General features: G+C 43.5%; 1 protein-coding gene across 1 annotated transcript in view; it reads left to right on the forward strand.

The window, feature by feature from the left end:
* The first annotated feature begins 6,805 nt into the window (after positions 1–6,805).
* The window catches only part of LOC117507830 (protein NLRC3-like), a 41,394-nt gene continuing 30,428 nt past the window's right edge, over positions 6,806–17,771 (forward strand). Inside the window, exon 1 of the mRNA XM_034167618.1 lies at positions 6,806–6,917. The gene's annotated coding sequence lies outside the window, so the exon portion shown is untranslated. The remainder of the gene's footprint in view (positions 6,918–17,771) is intronic.

The raw sequence follows: 17,771 nt of genomic DNA on the forward strand, positions 1-17,771 counted from the left end.
TCTCCTAACAAGACCAGGTTTTCCCCAGAAGTTTTGCCAATTATCTATGAAGCCCACCTCATTTTTTGGACACCACTCAGACAGCCAGCAATTCAAGGAGAACATGCGGCTAAACATGTCACTCCTGGTCCGATTGGGGAGGGGCCCAGAGAAAACTACAGAGTCCGACATTGTTTTTGCAAAGTTACACACCGATTTAATGTTAATTTTAGTGACCTCCGATTGGCGTAACCGGGTGTCATTACTGCCGACGTGAATTACAATCTTACCAAATTTACGCTTAGCCTTAGCCAGCAGTTTCAAATTTCCTTCAATGTCACCTGCTCTGGCCCCCGGAAGACAATTGACTATGGTTGCTGGTGTCGCTAACTTCACATTTCGCAAAACAGAGTCGCCAATAACCAGAGTTTGATCCTCGGCGGGTGTGTCGTCGAGTGGGGAAAAACGGTTAGAGATGTGAACGGGTTGGCGGTGTACACTGGGCTTCTGTTTAGGGCTACGCTTCCTCCTCACAGTCACCCAGTCAGCCTGCTTTCCCAGCTGCTCGGGATCTGCCAGGGGGTAACTAACGGCGGCTAAGCTACCTTGGTCCGCACCGACTACAGGGGCCTGGCTAGCTGTAGAATTTTCCACGGTGCGGAGCCGAGTCTCCAATTCGCCCAGCCTGGCCTCCAAAGCTACGAATAAGCTACACTTATTACAAGTACCGTTACTGCTAAAGGAGGCCGAGGAATAACTAAACATTTCACACCCAGAGCAGAAAAGTGCGGGAGAGACAGGAGAAGCCGCCATGCTAAATCGGCTAAGAGCTAGTAGCTACGCTAAGCTAGCGGATTCCTAAAAACACGCAAAGTGAATAATGTGTAAATAATTTAGAGGTGATTCAGCAGAAGGAGTGCTTTAGTTAAGGCACGTAAAGATTACACTGGGAAACAAATCGTAATCTAGATAACTAGATCAATCTAACTGCGCAGATTAAACAGCTAACAGATACAGAAAAACACCGCTGTGCTCCGGAACAGGAAGTGATACAATACCGCAGTGAGAGCCAACCACCAGTAGAGGCAAGCCAAGCCAAATCAAATTTCTTTCATATTTCAGAGCATTATGTAGGATGGCATCCTTTATCAAAGGATGCCAGTGACAAAGTTTGATCCATATCTAATCCGAATTATGGAGTTTGTAGACATTTGAATTTATTATTGAAATGCCCATTTGGTGTACATTTTTCGTTATATCTCAATCAAACGTGCCTCAATTACTCTCATTTTTTTTTGTTATGGATTTACCTACACCAAAACTGGATGGAGGTTCTAATTTTATGCCTGTCTTACAGTTATCAGTCAGAAACCAGGTGCCAAAAAAAGCATTGACAAATTGTGTATAGCAGAGATAACCAATGTTCTGTTTCTGAAAAAGAATCCAGAAATCGAAAAAGTTGAGAAAAAATCCTGACAACAATACAAAAAACTTTGACTCAAGTGCATGAACTAAATACATACTCCTGACATTTGATCACATCTAATTTAGCTCATGAAAAGCCACTTTGACCTTGAAAATCTTTTCCAAGGTAAAAATTTGTGGAATTGGAAACTCGTGGTTGCGGCGTTTTGCACTATTCACAGTTTTAGAGTATCCCAGAATCCTTTCGCGCTGATAATGGCTCAGTTTAATGCTAACTTTAACTTTGAAAATGACATAGACATGCTAACTCGTTAGCATGTCCCATTTTTTTTAGTTATAAAATACATCGATCAACTGTTTCAGAAGACCATAACAAGTCAGTTTAACATACACTCAACAAAAATATAAACGCAACACTTTTGGTTTTGCTCCCATTTTGTGTGAGATGAACTCAAAGATCTAAAACTTTTTACACATACACAATATCACCATTTCCCTCAAATATTGTTCACAAACCAGTCTAAATCTGTGATAGTGAGCACTTCTCCTTTGCTGAGATAATCCATCCTACCTCACAGGTGTGCCATATCAAGATGCTGATTAGACACCATGATTAGTGCACAGGTGTGCCTTAGACTGCCCACAATAAAAGGCCACTCTGAAAGGTGCCGTTTTATCACACAGCACAATGCCACAGATGCTGCAAGATTTGAGGGAGCGTGCAATTGGCATGCTGACAGCAGGAATGTCAACCAGAGCTGTTGCTCGTGTATTGAATGTTCATTTCTCTACCATAAGCCGTCTCCAAAGGCGTTCCAGAGAATTTGGAAGTACATCCAACCAGCCTCACAACCGCAGACCACGTGTAACCACACCAGCCCAGGACCTCCACATCCAGCATGTTCACCTCCAAGATCGTCTGAGACCAGCCACTCGGACAGCTGCTGAAACAATCGGTTTGCATAACCAAAGAATTTCTGCACAAACTGTCAGAAACGTCTCAGGGAAGCTCATCTGCATGCTTGTCGTCCTCATCGGGGTCTCGACCTGACTCCAGTTCGTCGTCGTAACTGACTTGAGTGGGCAAATGCTCACATTCACTGGCGTTTGGCACGTTGGAGAGGTGTTCTCTTCACGGATGAATCCCGGTTCACACTGTTCAGGGCAGATGGCAGACAGCGTGTGTGGCGTCGTGTGGGTGAGCGGTTTTCTGATGTCAATGTTGTGGATCGAGTGGCCCATGGTGGCGGTGGGGTTATGTATGGGTAGGCGTCTGTTATGGACGAAGAACACAGGTGCATTTTATTGATGGCATTTTGAATGCACAGAGATACCGTGATGAGATCCTGAGGCCCATTGTTGTGCCATGCATCCAAGAACATCACCTCATGTTGCAGCAGGATAATGCACGGCCCCATGTTGCAAGGATCTGTACACAATTCTTGGAAGCTGAAAATGTCCCAGTTCTTGCATGGCCGGCATACTCACCGGACATGTCACCCATTGAGCATGTTTGGGATGCTCTGGACCGGCGTATACGACAGCGTGTACCAGTTCCTGCCAATATCCAGCAACTTCGCACAGCCATTGAAGAGGAGTGGACCAACATTCCACAGGCCACAATTGACAACCTGATCAACTCTATGCGAGGGAGATGTGTTGCACTGCATGAGGTGGTCACACCAGATACTGACTGGTATCCCCCCCCAATAAAACAAAACTGCACCTTTCAGAGTGGCCTTTTATTGTGGACAGTCTAAGGCACACCTGTGCACTAATCATGGTGTCTAATCAGCATCTTGATATGGCACAACTGTGAGGTGGGATGGATTATCTCAGCAAAGGAGAAGTGCTCACTATCACAGATTTAGACTGGTTTGTGAACAATATTTGAGGGAAATGGTGATATTGTGTATGTGGAAAAAGTTTTAGATCTTTGAGTTCATCTCATACAAAATGGGAGCAAAACCAAAAGTGTTGCATTTATATTTTTGTTGAGTGTAAAAAGGTAAATATTACTCACAGACATATGCTCTTTAGTGTTTTAGCAGGGAAATTTAAGATAAAGTGAAATAAAACAAAACCAACGAAGCAGCGGATCGAAGATCGAAGCACTACTTCAGTGGTTCAAGGTTCAAAGCAAAGCCGCGCTGCTGGTTGATTATACAGACCCACTGCAGGGTCCCAACACACAACCCTAACAGCAACACACTTTAAAAAAAAACAAAACTTACATTAAAGACCCACGATTATCCTAGTTAAACACCTAAATACATATTTTGGTTGAACTCACCTCCATAACGATGCAATATTGCAAACAAGTTGCCGCAAATGCTTGTTTACACTGACAACGAAATCTTGGCCTCCCCAGCGAGAACGTGATTACGCGCGAGATTTGACACGGTAAAGGTGTCAATACAAGCGCAAACCCCCACCATGCTCTAGTCAATATTATTTTCTTCTAATATGGTAATTTTTACTATGGGGCAGCATGGGGGTTTGTGCACTTGCTTCTAGGGATGGGACCCATCCGATCACACTCTCAGGAGCGCCACTAGCTTAGCTTATGGCAATCTAAAAGTGGTCAGTCCAGTGAGAGTGGCACTCTGAGCAGGGTGCCATCCGTTCCCGGATCCCGATACTGACGTAACTCACATATTGGAAAATACCGATCCAACCTGCGATATTTTCCAATACCGGACAAGAGTCATAGTGAATCCTCTCAACTGCTGTTGTTTGCTCTCTGCTTGTTTGGTGCTGAGCGGGAGGAGAAGAGAGGGGAGGTTTTTGAAGCCGGGCTGTTTGAGAGAGCTCTCTTCTGCTGCACTCCGGTAATAGTGCAACAGGTAAGAGAATATTTAGAGCAAAATCATGCAAATGGTGATACAAGCACCAAAGTTTGCACAAATACTCCTTAGACATTACTCTTTTGAACAAACCGACTGGCCACTTGAATTTTCAATAGGTGGCCAGGTAGGGGTCAGTTGAAGAATTACACAGGGGTCAAAATTAAAAATGCTCAAATAATTTCGAAAACTACACCACATTATTTGTCTGATTGTAAAGATCCCAAAAAGATAGAGTTTGGACTATCTATGACTGAATGATCAGGAGTTATGGGGTAAAAACAGCAAAAATGGTGACAAAGGTCAGTGTCAGTTTGTACAGGGGTCAAAAGTTAAAGTTGCTCCAATTTTGGTAAAAAAAAAAAAAAAAAAAAATGATGCAAATCATTAGTTGAGGTAACAGGGTTTTAAAAAGGAATAATTTGGACCAGGGCAGCACCGTGGATTAGTGGTTAGCACTGTTGCCTCACAGCGAGAAGGTTGTGGGTTCAATTCCTGTGGCCTTTCTGTGTGGAGTTTGCATGTTCTCCCCGTGTTTGCGTGGATTTCCTCTGGGTGCTCCGGTTTCCTCCCACATCCAAAGACATGCGGGTTAGGTGGATCGGAATCTTTAAATTGTCCGTAGGTGTGCGTGTGGGTGTGTCTGTGTTTGTTTGTCTGTTTGTGGCCCTGTGACAGACTGGCGTCCTGTCCTGGGTGTACTCCACCTCACGCCCTATGACTGCTGGGATGGGCTCCAGCGCCCCGCGACCCTTAATTGGACTACGCGGTAGAAGATGAATGAATGAATAATTTGGACCATGTATCATGCTTAGTTATCATGTTACGGGGTAATATATGTCACATGTCATAGAATCCAATGGATGTTGACCTTGTTTGACCTTTACTTTGAAGACCAGACATTCAACACAATCAAAACTATTCAATGTATTAATCCTATTAGCTAAACCAATAATTTGCATCACATCCATGAAAATTCAAGTGGCCAGTCTGGGTTTTTTTTTTTTTTTTCAAAAGAGTAATATCTAAGGAGTATTTGTGCCAACTTTGGTGCTTGTGTCACCATTTGCATGATTGTTTCAGTTATCTGCTGGACTATAAAATTAGAAAGATATTAGTCTACATATTTGGAATTTTGAACTCGTGTTGGACTGTTAAGCAGCAGTGGAACACCAAAATGTCTTTTTTTTTTTTTTTGTTACCTCCGCCAAGGAGGTTACGTTTTCGGTCTTGTTTGTTTGTTTGTCTGTCTGTTTTTCAGCAGGATAACTCAAAAAGTTTTGAACGGATTTTGATGAAATTTTGTGGAGTGGTTGGAAATGACAAGAGGAACAAGTGATTAAATTTTAGTGGTGATCCGGATCACGATCCAGATCCAGGAATTTTTTAAAGGATTCTTCACCATTGCGGGATAGGGGGAATTTTGACATTCTAGTTTCTAACTCCACAAAAACAAGGCAGAAAGGCTTGAAAAAAATTAGGGTGTAACATAGTCAAATGTTCTATCAAACAACAAAGTTTGGTGATGATCGGATCCGGATTCCGGATTTGGTGATCCAGAATATGCAAAAATATAGGGAAAACAGAAAATGTGTCAGTGTGAGGTGACAAATGAAGCTAGAGATGCACAACTAACACCAAATTGTAGCTGAATCTGTACTGATTCAGTAAGGTGTCATCAGATTTGATGTAGCTTCAAATGTTATGGAGCTAAATCCAGAAGAAAACCGCCATTACCGAAAAATCGTTTTTATACAATAACTTTTCAACTAATAAAGACATAAAAGTGATTCCAAGTTCTAGTGGTATGTTTTCATGGTCAAGGATGTCAAATATACAGGAAAGAAAAGTCTATGTATCATAGTTTTGATTGTAACACTGAATTGTTGAATAGATCACTGTGCCAAGGAGGGAATCTCTTTAGGGTCAGTGACCCTATGGCCTTGGCAGAGGTTTGCACTCTCTGAGTGCTTCTGGTTGTTTATAAATTAATAAAATATCAAATGAAGGATTTATTTTAGCCATTATATAAAACAAATAATGAATGTTTTTACATTCTTTCAATGGAACAAATATTTAATTCGGTGAAAGCTGGAAAGTACCATTCAGCTCATGAAATATTCATATCATTGAACTCATAAACATTCATTCCGAGCTACCCGTTCAGTAACTCACCTTGTTCTTTCTATGACGTCAGAAACAATGAAAACTCTCACAGCCTGCATCACTTTAAATGTTTTTCTTTAGATGGTGAAATGTTTGAATTGTTGTCTTGTGGTGTGTTCTCATTGCTCTCTTCATGGGTCTGTTCACTTAGATTTTTAATGTTTTATTGATGGTCAGTCAGTCAGTAACGTCATCCATGGTTCTAAAAATAACAGAGTTAAACATGGTCTAAAGACCAACATTTAATCAACGTCTACAAATAAAGGGTGATAAATGAAAACACTTTGGAGTATTTTCATCTTTCCAACAGAAAAATGTTGACTTTGTTGGGCTCCTCCAAGAAGCGACGTACTGATTGGCTGATGTGTCTGAGCCAATCACTGTGTTGCTTGGGCGGAAGTGACAGTCTAGTCGTTGACGTTCTCCGTTCTTTTCTAACATTTTAAATTCATCTTTTATTCTCTCTATTTGTCCGACTCCGTGAGCGGAGCATTTCAGCAGGTAACACACTTTATTTGTACATGAACCAAATGACGTTAATGGATGCTTAGCATTCATTAACAGACTAGTTTAGCAGGACGTTAGCAGCGGGGCTAGTTTGGAGCTGGTTAGCACTGCAGCTAAACAAATCAAAGTTAACTTTATTTCTGTTTTCTAAATGTATGTCCATAACTCTCATTTCAGTATTCGCACGGCAAGACTCTGGTGGCAAAAGACCGACCCTATTCAAACGGCGACCGCGTCCATAACAATTATTTAATGCAGTATGTTTGTTTATACAAGTAGTTCCAAGTTTTACCACCAGAGTCTTGCCGTGCGAATACTGAAATGAGAGTTATGGACACGGAGGCAGTGCGAATAGACCTTATCGGAGTTCCGCGCGCGCAGGGGTTGATGGGATGCCAGTGTTACAAACAAACAGCCATGATTCACTCGCTTCGGCCAAACAGTTCAATATCGCTCATGAGCGCACGCTCTTCAAGGACGTTTTGCATCTAAATCACACTAATTTGACAACAAAACGATATTCAGAAGGTTTTCTGGTAGGAAATGAAAAAGTGTGCAAGTGAGAAACTTGTTCAGGCAAGTAAAACTGGTCACCAGCCTGCACAAAAACAGGCGCATGAAAAAGCTTAACGTCACTAGTGGAGGGGGGGATCAACAAGCACTAAAACAGTTAGAAAAATCATTAAGAAATAAGCTTTATTACCACACACCTGCTTTAGCTCATGGCCAAGTTGAAGTGTTGGGTTTGGGTGCAGTTCTGTGGGCTTCCCATCAGTAAAGTGTAAACTGCAGACACGAGAATTCTTGTTGGGTGTCCAGTTCTTTACATAGCCAGAGCCCAGCTGCTTTCTGTTCACTACCTTTGTCCATTCTGCTCCCGTGGCTGGCTCAGTTGGGAATGGGAATAGCTGAAATGGCCTTGGGCAATCACAATCCCCAGATGCAAACCTGCAGTTGTGTAGTCCACACACACTGTGCTTCCATCTCTCAATAGATTATATGCTATTCCCACAGTCTTTCACTGCACACATCCTGCCCATCTTGCCTCTACTACCAGTTGAACATCTGCTGCTGGATCACTGAAGTCCAAGTGTTGAGAGAGAAATAAGCATGAATTGCTGATAAAACAAAGCCTGATGCAACAGAATGCAGTGCCTGACGTGTGCGTACATGGGTTTGTTTGTAACGATAGCGGCGACCGGAAATGGATTCCTGACATGCGCACTCGGAACTCTCTCACACTCTCCCCACCACGGGCGCTATGTGTGACTAGCCAATCACACAGTGCGAAGACAGTCAGTTAGCCAATGAGAATTTTCCTTCACCACGAGCACAAATATTGATGAATTTTATTCGGATCATGCTCGTGCTCGTCAAAAATGCTTTATCCGTACCGGATACTCGTCTGAACCGAATATCCAGCTCAACCCTAATGCAGATCCACCTAGGATTTGCTGTGGTGACCCTGAGTGCAAACGAGAGCAGCCGAAGGGTATTACTTTTTACTTCAGGAGAAAAAAGAGGTTAGACTATCTGCCGAACCCTCCTTTCCAGCACCCTGGAGTACACTTTACCAGGGAGGCAGAGTAGTGTGATGCCCCTGTAATTGGTACACACTCGCTGGTCCCCTTTTTTAAATACGGGGACCGCCACTCCTTTGGCACTGTCCCAGACCTCAACGCAGTGTTGAAGAGACGTCTCATCTAGGGATGGGTATCGATAAGATTTTATCTATCGATTCCACTTATCGATCCGATTCCTTATCGATTCCCTTATCGATACCTCTTGTGAATATTTGTGTGTACTAAAAGTAGGCTTTACAGGCTTTCTATTTGTTTTATTGTTTTACTTCTGTTTTTAATTATGTATTTGAATTTTTTAATTTTTATTTATTTGTTAAAATTTTTATGTTGAACTGTTCTGTGTGAGGCGCCTTGAGACGGCTTTTGTTGTGATTTGGTGCTTTATAAGCCGATTGAATTGAAATTGAACAACAAATATGAAATTGGTCACTGTATCCTTAAACTTTGGACATAATAAACTCTACATGGTGGATCCTTGATCTCTGGACATAAATAGAAATAAACAAAATCTGTAGATATTGTCAAAAGCATTTCCTTTCAGACATTATTGGCATGAATGTCTTTCCATACATCTGAGCTTAGTTGTTGCAGCTGGCTGTGCTGCACGTCAGGATGTAATTTATAAAGAAAGCAGGACATCTCATTTTGAGAGGAAAAAACAGTTTTAGTCGATTTTAGTTTTTTGTCTGTATTACAACGTTTGTAAGAGGTGTCATTTTATTTAAAGCAGCGATTCGTTTTAGAATTATTAATTCCGACCAGACTCTGTCTTGTGCAACATTTGGAGCTGTGCCAACGGAACGGAGGGTGATTCTCGTTTCTTGACTGCAACAAGACATGAGTCCCAGTTAGTGACTTTAATCCGCACAAAAGTTCCTCACGATATTTTAATGGCTTTGAGAGGGGTTAAGAAGCGGACTTGCCGTTTCTGAAGAGCAGTGAATCAAAGAACCAGCAAGCGTGTGGATCGAAGCATTGCTTCAATGGTTCATGCTTCAGAGTGGTGTCGCGCTGCAGAAATAGTTGATTACAGACGCGCTTCAGGGTCTGTAATCAACGTAGAGGAATGATAATTTTCCTCAAAAACAACGGCTGTTCTGAGGGACCGATAAGGGAATTGTTAAGCAAAAAGGCTGTTGATATTGGTGGATCGAATCATTTCTTAACGATATTCAAAAAGAACCGGTTCTCGATACCCAAGCCTAGTCTCATCCAAGACAGTCCTCCACACTCAGAGCCATCGGCATTCTGGACGGATCTCATCGACCCCTGGGGCCTCGCCACTGCGGAGTTCTTTGGCTACCTCAGTCACTTCAACCAGGGAAACTGATGATAATCGTCCATTAGCTTCTAGCTCTGCCCCTACTATAGAGGGCGCTCTGGTTTGATGCAGGAGTTCCTCAAAAGTGTTCTTTCTAACACCGGATCACATCCTCAGTTGAGGTCAACAGAATCTCATCCTTATTGTAGACAGCTTCAGTGGTTCCGCGTTTTCCCAGTACCTCTGGTGAGGCACTGGGAAAACCAGAAGCATCTTGGTGCCAACCGAAAGTCCTTCTCTATGGTTGGTCCAACCCCTCCCACACCCACTGCTTTGCCTTCCCCACAGCAGAGACTGCTGCCCTTCGGGCCTGTCGGTACCTTGTTACTGCCTCTGGAGTCCTCCAAGATAACATATCCAGGAAGGACTCCTCCTTCAGTCGGATGTCTTCCCTGATCTCGAGTGTCCACCACGGTGTTCGAGGGTTGCTGCCACTTGAGGCACCTAAGATCTTCATTGCTGCAGCTTCAGCAATGAAAGCTTTGACCATTGCCTATTGTGGTTCAGTGCCCCAACCTCCACAGGGATGCTAGAAAAGCTCCCCGGAGGTGCGAGTTGAAGATCTGTTGGTTAGTGGTCTCCTCCAGATGTTCCCAGTTACCTGCACTATCTGTTTGGGCTTACCAGGTCTGTCCAAAGTCCTCCCCCATCTTCTGATGCAACTCAGCACCAGATGAACATGCTGCCTCAGATCGGATGATACGATCACAAAATCGATCATCGATCTTCGGTCTAGGGTGCTCTGGTACCATGTAGACTGATGAGCATCGTTATGTTTGAACATGGTATTCGTTATGGACAGTCTGTGACTAGCACAGAAGTCCAATAACAAACAACCATTCAGGTTTAGATCGGGGAGGCCGTTCCTCCCAATCAAGCCTCTCCAGGTGTCTCTGTCATTGCCCAAGTGTGCCTTAGAAGTCCCCCAGCAGAACAATGGAGCACCCCTCTGGAGCCATATACAGGACTCTGTTCAGGGACTTCAAGAAGGCCGAATACTCAAACTACTGTTCAAACAACAGTCGGTCATCTCACCCCCCCCCCCCCCCCCCTGCACAAAGGTGCAAGGACGCGACCCTCTCATCTACCTGGGTAAACTCCAATGTAGCAGCGCTCAGCCAGGGACTCGTGAATTTTCCCACATGTGCCCAGCGCCTCACACCCTGGGTAACTCCAGGGAAGAATAAGGTCCAACCCCTATCAAGGAGAGTGGTTCCGAAGCAGAGGCTGTGCGTGGAGCCGAGGCCCACCAGATCTAACTGGTATCGCTCCACCTCCCACACAAGCTCCGGCTCCTTCCCCCACAGCGAGGTGACTTTCCACACCCCCAGAGCTAGGCCCTGCTGCAGCGCATTTGACACCAGCAGTTCCCCCTGTGGGTGGTGAGCCCACAGGGTGGAGATGGAAGGTCCACGTTGCCTTTTTGGGCTGTGCCCATCTGGGCTCTGAGCAAGCCCAGCCAGCAGGTGCTCACTGACAGGCTCTCCATCCAGGCCTGGCTCCAGACGGGGGCCCTGGGCTTCCTCCAGGCTGGGTCACATTTCCTCTGCCTCGTTCTGTCATGGTGTCTTGTCAACCATTCTTAGTCTGGCCTAAATTTGCCATGGGAGAGTCTACCAGGAGCACAAAGGCTCCAGACAACACAGCTCTCAGGTTCATAGGGGCACACAAACCTCTCCACCATGATAAGGTGATGTTTCCAGGAGAGGTCATTGATGATACATTTAGAAAATTGCACTTTATTTTACAGTTGAAAGGCTTTCAGAGAGAGAGAGAACTTCATTTGTACTCTTAACACTTGCTTTGACAATGTAAATGTATGTCTCCCATGTCAACAAAGCTCCATGGAAATTGACAATTGAGGAGAGATAGACAGATGGAGAGAGAGGGGGTGCTGACTTTTCTCTATAAGGCTATAAAAGTCTAACATATGAAAGTACTGAATTCTTTCATCAAAACATCAAATCTAGGCTTTCATTTTAGATACACCTTCTGGCAAATTGTAGCTGAACTTTCAGGTTTTCTTTTTAAGAAAATCCTCATATAAAATCAACAATAATGATCATAATAATAATAAAGCAAACAGAGCTCCGGTATCGGAATAGCATTAGTTTCGGCATACACCCAAATTCAGGTATCCAGATTGGAAGTGAAAAATTGTCGATCATACATCCCTGCGTACACCAAAACGTGATGTACAGCAAGTGAGAGAGATTTGTTGGACCTGTTAGATACTGCTTGAAGTGTTCAAACCAAGATGTATTGTGAGAACCAAACAATAGTGCACTCTAACTCATGGCATAGTTCCAGGCTTGTTGTATAACAACTGGAATGCTATAGCGTATGACATACCATGTCTGTGTATCATTAATGGACCTGATATCAAATACATTCAAAGAAATAGCTGACTAAATAGTAGCTACTTCTTAACTTTACCTTAACTAGTGACATTCCAAAAATGGCTGCCCTGCATCATTAGTATGTCATCTCTGGGGTGCAAGTTATGTGACGTACCCCTTAACAGGAACAATAAATGAGTGTACATGTTCCTATGCAACAAGCTTGAACTGGCTTGACGCAGTCAACCGAAATATGTTCGGCTTTACCGCCAGTGTCGACTACAAAGTTTTTTTTTTTTTGTTTTTTACCGTCTCTATCCTACTTTCATTATGAAACAACACCTTATTCATTATATTAATTGTAGTGTTCTTACCTTTGATTACAACAGAGAAAATAAATTCCAAATTCCGCAGGAAACAGCACACGGAGCAGGAAGCTGATGGATTGGATGTCTCGAACCACAAGCGTCTGTCAGTTTTGTTAACCCTCCCGGAATAACGGAATATTAATTTTGACTTTGACTGAAAACAGTCATAAAATGGACCACCAGCACTGACGTGTATGCTAATGTCAAGGAAGCATACAGTGCCACGGCAGAGCGGACCATGACCTAGTCTATTTAGAGACACTCTACATTCCTGTAGTTCTGCAGCAACCTATGATCACCAGAGTGGTACAGATGTGGTCACAGGAGACTGAAGATGGTCTCCGTGGATGTTTCGAGGTGACTGACTGGGGTGTACTCTGTGATGTGCAGGGGGAGGGCATTGAAAACATTACGGACTGCATAACAGATTATATCAACTTCTGTACAGACAACATCATCCTAACCAAGACTGTGGGCCATTTCCCCAATAACAAACCGTAGGTGACCAAGGACATCAAGGTGACACTAAACAGGAAGAAGGCTGCATTCAGGAGTGGAAACAGGGAGGAGCTGAAGAGGGTGCAGCAAGAACTGAGGAAGAAGATTGCAGAGGAGAAGAACAGTTACAGGAGGATGCTGGAGAGCAAGCTCCAGCAGAACAGTATGAGGGAGGTGTGGAAGAGGATGAGAACCATCACTGGTTGTGGTAAGAAGGTGGACCAGATGATGGAAGGAGACCTATATGAGGCCAGTTCGATAAACCTGTTCTTCAACAGGTTTGACAACATGGACTCTGTCCACCCTTCCCTCAGCTCCTCTCAGTGCACCCCCTTCCCTGTGCACTCACCTCACACCCTTATAAGCGAAGTGTGCATCTCGGGCCGCGCGGTGCATTATGGGTAGGCTAAATTTTTCAGCTACCAATCCACAAGCTATGGTGGCGGAAAGCAGCGAGGAGTGCTGTGATTTGGATCATTTCAAACGCTGGAAAGTTGACGATTTAAAGCGTTTTTGTCAGCTCCGCGGATTGCCTGTTACAACCGGGACTACGTACGGCAGTGGACAGAAATGGAAGGAAGTGCTGGTTGTGCTTGCGTGTGCTGCATCGGTACAGAAACTACCGTTAGTGCCGACAAAGGAGGAAGAGCGCGCTGCTGTCGAAAATGGCCAGTCCTTGTTGATAGTTGGAGATAAACAAATTTCCAACCCCTTGAAGGCAACTGACGGATGGTTAGACGAAGTCCAGAGACTGAAACTGTGGATATTGCAGAATATTTGCTAAGCAGGGATGAGAAATCGCGACTCTGCCGGCTTCATAATGATTACAATGACGGTGAGTCTCACATATAACCTCTTTGGTGTCACGTTTGTTTTGATAAGATGACAGACATACAATGATATGTGCATGCATTCAGTTTGTTTATAGAACATGTCAATTTTACAATATTACGCACCACGTCATTCATGGTGCGACATTACGGTCATAAGCCGATGCACGAAAGCGGCGTCATCAGCCACATTATAATTCGGCACAGTTTCAGGATATTGACAAAATAAATGTGTGCAAGAAACTTACAATTTTAGTCCGTCTTTTACGTCCGTCTGGATCTTTCTTTTCTGTGGGGAAATTGTGTAGAATGAACGGAGGTTTACAACCACATTTCTTCTTCTTTCCGTCTTTGGGTGGACTCGGCAGAGCCTTGCAATCGTGTGTTTTCAGCCAACTTTCAAGCCTATAAATTCCTTTCGCGCATTTGAAAACAGCACAATGCGCACCTGTCATTATGCATCGCAATCCCTGTAAAAGCCTTAACTTTTACAGTCCACTAATGCTACTGTATACAAAATTCAATGGGAGCGGTGTGAGTTTGGTAGTTGGGATTTTTGCCCCGTTTGACCCACGCATGCGCAGATGTTTTCGCACTTATTATTAACACCCCCTCCTCCCACCAATCTGCCCCCATTCCCTTCCCTCCCCTACACCCTCATTGTTCTTGACACCCCCACTTTCTCCTGCCCAGACATCCTGGCCCTCTTTTCCTGAGGATGTGAGAAGAGAATTTAATCGCCTGTGTCCAGGAAAGGCTGCGGGTCCTGACGGCCTCAGCCCCAGAGTGCTGAAGTGATGTGCTATCCAGCTGTGTGGGATTTCCCAGTCTGGTTCCTGTGACCAAGAAAAAGAACCCCAACAGATTTTGTGACTACAGACCTGTGTCCCTAACATCACATGTTCTGAAGTCACTTAAGAGGCTCATCCTGATGCATCTCTGCACAGTCACTGAATCATCACTGGACCCCCTGCAGTGTCCATACCAGAACAACAGGGGAGAGGAGGATGCCATCATTTTCATGCTGCGCATAGAGCTTACTCTCACCTGGAGGAAGCAGGCAGCACTGTGAGAGTCATGTTCTTTGACATCTCCAGTGCGTTCAACACCATCCAGCCTGACCTGCTCAGCGATAAGCTACGTGACATGAAGGTGGAGACTCCACTGGTGGCTTGGGTCACCAACTACCTCAGAGGGCGCCCGACAGTATAGGCGCTTTTCTACTGCACAAAAGTAGCACTATTTGGCTTGACTCGGTTTTTTGCTTTTCCATTAGGGTTAGTAACTGGTACCTGGTGCTTTTTTTGGTACCTGCTCAGGAGTGGTTCCAAGCGAGCCGAGCTGATACTAAATTGTGACATCAGCAGGCTGCTGGCCACTGATTGGTCAGAGAATGTCACTGGACGAGTCATGAGCTCACCGTCTGAGATGAGAATCAAACCCACCATTTTTAAATACTCACAGCAGTGTTACAGCGACCGTCCTTTTCTTTCGTTTCACGGTGAGTTTTTTTTTTTTTTACTCGCACAAAACATGGATGAGTTGAGGACATTTCTGTGTTTGTTGGCAGAGGAGAGAATACAGAGAGGTGGATGAAGCGATCCGAAATGAGAAAATCTCCCAGTCTTTGGTCGCTCACGGGTACCGGACATTACAGCAACGCAGAGAATAGCTGAAAAAGCTTAAAAGTGATTACAGGACCACAATGACCGGAGTAGGTCAGACTGTAAGGGCTGGAAACGGTTTGACCGCGGGAACTGTGTTTACGGACACCGACCGGTGAGCACCCAGAGGCAGGATGACCGCAACTCGGCCACAGCTTTGTTGGAAGCGACGGATGGTAAGTGTTTTTTGTGACTTTGTCTGTAGTCTGCTTGACAGCACCGTTTAACGTTACTTATCCCATTGGTGGGAAGCGCACATTAACAAAGATTTTGAGTCTAAACTTGTTAAAGTAACATCGCTGTCTCATGTATGTGGACACAGTGAGCTAGCTGATTGCTAACTAGCGAGCTAGCTAACTCCGTGCTCCACTTTAAAGTATTAACTTCTGACAGAAAAACACCTAAAGTCAGCATGACAACAAACGTGTACATTTGACTCAGTGTCATTACTGATTTTTTTTTTTTTTTTTTTTTTTTGCCATGTCGCCATTTTGTGTTTTTGTTGAAGAATCCAGTTCCATAAGCGAGGAGGATTCGACCACCAGCTTCAACGTCCAGCACCACACAGCAACGTGTCATCACTGGTAAGAATAACATGTCTCACATCACGTAACTTTACCAAATATGATTTTATATATATATATATATATATATATATATATATATATATATATATATATATATATATATAACCCCTGGCAAAAATTATGGAATCACCAGCCTCGGAGGATGTTCATTCAGTTGTTTAATTTTGTAGAAAAAAGCAGATCACAGACATGACACAAAACTAAAGTCATTTCAAATGGCAACTTTCCGGCTTTAAGAAACACTATAAGAAATCAAGAAAAAAAGATTGTGGCAGTCGGTAACGGTTACTTTTTTAGACCAAGCAGAGGAAAAAAATATGGAATCACTCAATTCTGAGGAAAAAATTATGGAATCACCCTGTAAATTTTCATCCCCAAAACTAACACCTGCATCATATCAGATCTGCTCGTTAGTCTGCATCTAAAAAGGAGTGAACACACCTTGGAGAGCTGTTGCACCAAGTGGACTGACATGAATCATGGCTCCAACACGAGAGATGTCAATTGAAACAAAGGAGAGGATTATCAAACTCTTAAAAGAGAGTAAATCATCACGCAATGTTGCAAAAGATGTTGGTTGTTCAGTCAGCTGTGTCTAAACTCTGGACCAAATACAAACAACATGGGAAGGTTGTTAAAGGCAAACATACTGGTAGACCAAGGAAGACATCAAAGCGTCAAGACAGAAAACTTAAAGCAGTATGTCTCAAAAATCGAAAATGTACAACAAAACAAATGAGGAACGAATGGGAGGAAACTGGAGTCAACGTCTGTGACTGAACTGTAAGAAACCGCCTAAAGGAAATGGGATTTACATACAGAAAAGCTAAACGAAAGGCATCATTAACACCTAAACAGAAAAAAACAAGGTTACAATGGGCTAAGGAAAAGCAATTGTGGACTGTGGATGACTGGATGAAAGTCATATTCAGTGATGAATCTCGAATCTGCATTGGGCAAGGTGATGATGCTGGAACTTTTGTTTGGTGCCTTTCCAATGAGATTTATAAAGATGACTGCCTGAAGAGAATATATTTGAAATGACTTTAGTTTTGTGTCATGTCTGTGATCTGCTTTTTTTCTACAAAATTAAACAACTGAATGAACATCCTCTGAGGCCGGTGATTCCATAATTTTTGCCAGGGGTTGTGTGTGTATATATATATATATATATATATATATATATATATATATAATTTGCTGGACCTTCCCCAAAGTTTCAGGTACCTTGGTCGCTTTTCATAAGTCATGTTCTTTCAAAATGATGCTCCAAATGGTCTGATTTGTTGGAGGATCATTTTGAAAGAACAAAACTTTTCTGCAAAGTGACCAAGATAGCTGAAACTCTGGGGAATGATCATACAGAGACTGAAGTTTTTTTTGTTTTGTTTTTTTTTTAGGATTTTATTATAATTCTTGTAGGTTTTTTGGGGGGAGGTTGTCACTGTGTGTGTGTGTGTGTGTGTGTGTGTGTGTGTGTGTGTGTGTGTGTGTGTGTGTGTGTGTGTGTGTGTGTGTGTGTGTGTGTGTGTGTGTGTGTGTGTGTGTGAACTTGCTTTTGTTAATCCCTTCCCATTTCTACCTTCATTATTGTCCAGGCAAGAGAAAAGGGAGCCTGTTCCTGTGGGAGAATCTGTCCATCTTGAGTGATGTTGAGG

The sequence above is a fragment of the Thalassophryne amazonica genome, chromosome 3, assembly GCF_902500255.1.
Source record: "Thalassophryne amazonica chromosome 3, fThaAma1.1, whole genome shotgun sequence".
In the NCBI taxonomy this organism is placed as follows: Eukaryota; Metazoa; Chordata; class Actinopteri; order Batrachoidiformes; family Batrachoididae; genus Thalassophryne; species Thalassophryne amazonica.